The sequence below is a fragment of the Rhinopithecus bieti genome, unplaced genomic scaffold (assembly GCF_001698545.2).
Source record: "Rhinopithecus bieti isolate Rb0 unplaced genomic scaffold, ASM169854v2 scaffold_51230, whole genome shotgun sequence".
Taxonomy (NCBI): Eukaryota; Metazoa; Chordata; class Mammalia; order Primates; family Cercopithecidae; genus Rhinopithecus; species Rhinopithecus bieti.
This window is the reverse complement of record NW_016820119.1, coordinates 357,764-364,874: the sequence shown is the minus strand read 5'-3', so window position 1 is coordinate 364,874 and position 7,111 is coordinate 357,764.

The window sequence follows — 7,111 nt, the reverse complement described above, 5'->3', positions numbered from 1 at the left end:
AATAAAAAAAAAAAGAAGAAAATGCAAATTCATGCTTAATCATAGTGAATTGTGGTACATAGTTTCTAATAAACAAAAAAATAGCTAAAACATAAAAAAAAAAGAAGTTCAGAAGTACAGATTTTTCACTTTCTGCCTATTACAACAGAGAGGAAAGGTGATAAGGGAAGAGGTTACATAATTACTAGATAAACAGAAGATGAATTCAAAGAGACAGTAGAGTTCAGACAAATGCTGGCAAAACTGATTATGTGAGACATAACCTAGCCTATGAGTCTTCAGATGACAATAGCCTAGAAGATTTTTCTCAAACTTGAGAGTTAATGAATTTAAAAAATATATACTTTTTTCAAAAGTTTCAGGGGGTACACGTGAATGTTTATTACAAAGGTGTATTGCATGATGCTGAGATTTGGAGTACAATTGAACCTGTCACCCAGGTAGTGAGCACAGTTCCCAATTGGTTGTTTTTCAACCCTGGGCTCCCTCCCAACCTCCCCACTTTTGTATTTCCCAGTGTCAATTGTTCCCGTCTTTATGTCCATGTGTACCCAAGGTTTAGCTCCCACTTATAAATAAGTGAGAACACGCAGTATTTGCTTTTCTGTTTCTGCATTAGTTTGCTTAGGATAATGGCCTCCAACTTCATCTATGTTACTGCAAAGGACGTGATTTCATTCACTTTTATGTCTGAATAGTATTCCATGGTGTATATGTGCCATATTTTCTTTAGCCAATCCACCACGGATGGGCACCTGGGTTGATTCTGTTTTTGCTATTGTGAATAGTGCTGTGATGAACATATGGGTACATGTGTCTTTTTTGGTAGAAGGATTTATTTTCCTTTGAGTATATACCCTGTAGTGGGATTGCCAGGTTGAATGGTAGTTCTATTTTGTAGTTCTTTGAGAAATCTCTGAACTGCCTTCCACAGTGGCTGAATGAATTTACATTCTCACCAACAGTGTATAAGCATTCCTTTTTCTCCACAGCCCTGCTAATATCTGTTATTGTTTGACTTTTTAATAAAAGTCAAGGAACACATTTTAAAAGGAAATATGGTATTTTCATACAGTTAGTCACTCAACATCATGAACATAATTATACAATATTTTAGAAAAAATCCTGGGTCTTCCAATTTTGCTAAAAAGATGTATGGTAATACCCTTTAATTTTTTAGGATTTTGCGGAAAATTTACTTGAAATGGACAAATGCTGCAGGCAGGCATGTACATAAAGAGGAAATAGTATAGAAAGGAAAATATTAATTGAATTGAAGATTTAAAATTGTGTTTGTAGACCTAAGAAAGAAGAAAATGAAAATGTTTTGCAGTCATTAGGGAAAGAAGATGAACATTCTCTCCTCAACAAAGTTATGAGCCACTAAAGCTTTCAAAAGTATTGTGTCTTGATGATTCAAGTACAAACAGAAGAACCATAAGGAATAAGTTAGAACCAACTAACAATACATTTGAAATCTGGAATCAGTATTTATAAGATGAATATGTTCCAGGTTCATGATACTGGATGAATGAATGATTTTAGTCAAAGTTTGCTTTCTATTTCAGGTATGCTATATTCTTTATTATTATTATTTTATTTTATTTTTTGTGGAGATGGGGGTCTCACTATGTTGCCCAGGCTAGTCTTGAACTCCTGGCCTCCCGCCTCAGCCTCCCAAAGTGCTGGGATTACAGGTGTGAGCCACCACCATGCCCAGCCTCAGGTGTACTTCAAAAACAGGAAAATGAATGAAATTTGGGTTTATTATATTTAAATTCTTATTAACAGTTCTAACAAAGCTGGCTTTCATTGTCTGTGGTAGTCAGCCTCCAAGATGGCCCTAAATGGTCCTAGCCTCCTGCTATTCACATCTTGTGCAGTCCCCTTCTACATTGTACCAGGGTTGGTCAGTGTGACCAACAGAATATGGCAGAAGTAATGTGCCATGGTTTGAATGTTTGCCTCCTTCAAGAGTCATGTCAAAATTTAACCACCATGGAAATAGTATGAAGAGTTGGGACCTTTAAGAAGTGATTAGGCTATTAGGATTCCCCTTTCATGCGTGGGATTGGTGTAGTTATGAAAGAGTGAGTTTGTCTCCCTCTAACCTTGCCCGTCCTACTTCCACTACGGGATGACATATCCAGCAGGCTCCCACTAGTTGCTGGCCCATTGATCTCGGAATTCACAGCCTCTACAGCTGTAAGCCAATAAGTTTCTGCTCATTATACATGACCCAATCTCAGGTATTCTGTCACAGCAGCAAGAACAGGCTAAGACATGAAGGTACATCACTCTTGAGATTAGGTTGTAAAAGACAGGTGGACTCTCTCTTTCACCACTACCCCTGGATAGGAAGTGAGCTATCCTGTTGTGAGACTCATGTGGAGAGGAATGGAGGTAGCCATCCAACAGCTGGTGAGGAACCAAGGCCTGCTAATGACCATGTGAGTGAGCTTGGAAGAGGATCCTCCAGCCCTAGATGACAGTAATCCTGGCTGACAGCTTGAGTGCAACCAGGACTGGCTACATAATTTTAGACTGTGATCCAGGGCAAAATGAAAATGGGGTCTCTTCTTTCAAAAATTCCTAAAAAAAAATCAAGACAGCAATGCAGAGTATTAAGCCAAGTATGGGGTCTTTTATGATTGTACAGTTTGCCTGCCCATGACTGCAACCTCATGAGAGACCCCAAGCCAAAACCACCAAACTAAGCCACTCCAAGATTCCTGCCACAGATACCATGAGATGAGAAATGTTTGCTGTTTTAAGATGCTAAGTTTTGGGAGTAATTTGCTATGTAGTAATAGGTAACTAATATACTATCCCTTTATTACTACTTCTATAAATTATTTGTAAAAGTATTTTAAAATACCCGTAGGGTGAGATGAATTTTAAAACTGTTCTCAATAAGAAACTTTCTACTCACACAGATCACCAGGGGCACATGTGATTTATCAAAAGAGAAAATGCCAAGAAAGATGGAACTTTACTTCCCATTTTCTCCTGGGTCCTATTTAATAAATGGATTTTCAGTTTGTTCTTGGATATTGTGACTGTAGACAGAAACTCCTTTCAAAGTGGTGAATTCAATTCACCTCCTAATCTTTTACAATGTCCTAATTCTTCTCTTTATATACAGTAACCATGAAAATGAAAAGAGAACAGCTATATAAAGAAAGTCATTTTGAAGAGAAAGAGACTATGAAACCTCAAAGCACCCTCTCTTTGTATTGTGAAAGTTGTCAGAATCAAAATGGAATCACTAATGTTAAGAAAACCCTGACAAATAGAGCCAAGGAAGGCCACGAGGAGTGGGTTTTTGTATTTGAGTGTCTGATCATAAAAGCTATAATAAAAGACCATAAAAAGCATGACCTTGTGCAAAGGCCATATTTTTGTGAGGACTTCTGTCCAGTAACTGTCTGTTTAACCTTGAACTGGTGTTATCTTTGTTACTGATCTCTATAGTCAAAGATAATTATTTCAGAACAATTATGTAATAAAAAATTAAAAAATACTCAGATGGTAAATGGTGATAACTATTTTTCCTGGGCTACTAAGGGTTTAATGGATGAGTGATTTAGTTAGTCACAAATGTAGTTTCACATTCTTGCCTACTTCAATGCCTTTGCATATGCTGTTTGCTATGCCTACTATACTCTTTCCCTCATGCTTTATCTAGCTTAAATCAGACAGCCTTCAGGTCTTGACTTAAACATCACTTTGGCAGGGCACAGTGCTCATGCCTGTAATCTCAGCACTTTGGGAGGCCAAGGCGGGAGGATTGCTTGAGCCCAGGAATTCGAGACCAGCTTGGGCAACATAGGGAGATCCTGTCTCTACAAAATAAAAAGTTAGCCAAGTGTGGTTGTGTGCACCTGTGGTCCCAACTACTTGGTGAGCTGAGGTGGGAAGCTTGCTTGAGCCCAGGAAGTTGAGGCTTCAATGAGCCATGATTGCGCCACTGCAATCCAGCCTGGGCAACAGAATGAGATTCCCTATTTCAAAAAACACCACCCAAAACATCACTTCCTGAGGAAAATTATTACTGACTCTCCAGACTGGGTTACATACCTTTTAAAACAAAGTCCCCAAACACTGTGCCTCTTTGCAGTACTGTGGATACTTGTAACTTGTGAATTAATTGTTAATAATTAGTTGCTTAATATCTGTCTTCCTACTAGACTGTAAGTTCCTTGATGTCATTTGCCTTTTGTCTTTGTTCACACTGCATACCTAGCCCCTAGTGCAGTGCTTGGCACACAGTAGGGATGCAGTAAAATTTGTTAGATTGACTGGTTTGCCTCTATGCCAATGGATTAGGACCAAATTATGATGATTTATGATGGAGTATTAAACCACAGGCTGAATGAGGTCGTTGAGGTAATGCTTTCTCTGGAACATCTAAACACGGAGGTTCTGGTCCTGAATACAAGGGAAATGCCCCTTCCCAACTGGACTCTTGTATAAACAATACAGACCATTAAAGCAGGTGAATGGGGAAAATTCATACCCATGGATATTGAAGTTAGCCTTCAGCAATGAACAAAATAGCATGCACAAAAACAGCATGTGCTTCTGACTCTTACGGGTGAGAGATTTAACCCATTTATGCTGGAGGTTGCAATTTTTTGAATTGCAAAATCAGACCTTGGCGACGACCTTGAGAAGTAGGGTATAAATAACCCCCACATGCTCAGCATTCCAATAATGGAACACTAGGCATAAGTGGGTTAAGAGGATGCCAAATTTTTGGTTGTGAATGCAAAATTTAAGAACTGCCCTTGGTAAGTTTGACCTCTGTGGTTAAGCCTCAGTTCCTCATCTATCCAATGGGACCAATAATAAGGGCCTCATAAGTTGGGTCTGAGGATATGAGATAAAGTAGGGAAAGTGCTTAGCAAAAGGTTAGCTTTTAGTACTTTCCACCCTCATGACAAGGTGGATTGGGTTTTGGTTCTTATTCTGCCCTTTGTTTCTGGCTATGTAAATTATTTAACCTCCCACAGTCTCAGTGTCTTCATTAGTGAAATGGAGAAAATAAAGCTTCCTACCTCGTAAATGCAAGAGTGTATACTAAGGTCTTCATTTCTGGCATTAGTTAAGCCCTCATAGTTACTACCACTATTATTATTAATTTTGAAACTAGGTTACAGAAAAACAACCCGGTGAAGAGAAAGATCCCTTTATAGGTGGAAGAGGGAGGGGAAATAAATAGAAACAGAAGAATATAGACAATTGCCAAAAATATTTTCACAAGATGTGCATTATTCCAAGTGACCATAACTGACCACTGGTCTCTTTAGGGGCTTATTTCTTGCCAGCCCGGCACCACATGGCTTGAGCTTCATTCCAGTATGTTCTCAGTTCCTCCTACTTGAACGTGCCTAAGGGAAATACCAGAAGGAAATTTTTGTGGCTATGAAGAGTCTGGGTGTCTGGCACTAAAGGCCAATGTTTTAGTTTGGGCTGCCTTAACATAGACTGGGTGGCTTACAAACAATAGAAATGTATTTATCACAGTTCTGGAGGCTGGAAGTCCAAGATCGGGGTGCTAGCATGGTTGGGCTCTGGTAAGGCCAGATGGCCAACTTTTCTTTGTATCTTCACATGGCAGAGAGCAGAGAGGGAAAGCAAACTCTCTTGTGACTTTTATAAGGGCACTAATCTCATTCATGAGGGTTTCACCCTCATGACCTCACCTAATCCTTTTTTTTTTTTACTGTATATCATCATCATCTAATCATAATCATCTCCCAAACGACTCACCTCCTAAGGCCATCACATGGAGCTGGTAGACCTTCAACATATGAATTTCAGGGAGACATATTCAGTCCATAAGAGCCATTAATATTTTTGAGTACCAGGGAGCTGGGTCTGCAGAACTAGAGGTAAACCACAGCTTAAATGCTGTGGCCTCCTTTTGTTTGGCAACTCAAGGACGACTTATGAGGATGGCCTGTACTTCTAATTGTGTCCCAGACTTGTATCCTTTCTTAGTAACACAAACTTTGAATTTTAGCTGTACCCATGTGGTCACCTCCAATTAGGATTACATTTTTTAAGGCCCTTTTTTGCTGAATGTGGTCATATGACCAAGTTCTAGCCAATGAGACAAAATGAAACGTGACTTCTGGGAGGTGTCCTTAAAAAGAGGGGCATGCTCTTTTTTCCTCTTTTTCCTTCCTGCTGGCTGGAAAATAGATATGATGGCTGGGGCTTAAGCAATCTTCTTGTACCACCAGGTAGAGCTGCTTATTATGACAGAGAAATAATAGAAGGAGCCTGGGTTGGAGGAAGCTGCCTGAAGCTTTGAATGGAGTTTGTGTACCAGAGAACTAAATTTCTAAACTGTTTGTCACTCGAATTATTTTTGTCATGTGTATTTAAAGCTTAAGGAGTGACTTTGGTAAGGTTAAATGTCTGCGGGCAAACTTCATTTGCACAGTGGGACTAATAATACTTACCTTAGCCTAATGCTAAGGTTACAGCAAGTTAGTCATAAATCTAAAAGCAGAACCCAGGAATCTTAATGTCTCAAGCTTCTAAGTTCACTATTGTTTTTGACAAAAGTCTTGGACCTTAGATACAGTGTACCTCTTTCTGTTGGTAGCTGTTGTAACAAATGAAGAAATAGAAATCAGGATATGTTTGTATTATAGAAGCACTCTGCTCCAGAGCCTCATTCAGGATCTACCTCCATCATGAGACCTTCCTGCCCATTAGGCCTACAGTGGGTCATCTCACTCTGAGTCCCTACAACACACTGCAGGCTTTACTCTTTTTTTTTTTTTGAGAGAGAGTGTTGCTTTGTCACCCAGGCTGGAGTGCAGTAGTTCAATCTCGGCTCACTGCAAGCTCTGCCTCCTGGGTTCACACCATTCTCCTGCCTCAGCCTCCCGAGTAGCTGAGACTACAGGCACCTGCCACCATGCCCGGCTAATTTTTTGTATTTTTAGTAGAGATATGGTTTCACTGTGTTAGCCAGGATGGTCTCGATCTCCTGACCTCGTGATCCGCCCACCTCGGCCTCCCAAAGTGCTAGGATTACAGGCGTGAACCACCACACCCGGCTGGCTTTACTCTTAAATATGGTCCTCAGGTA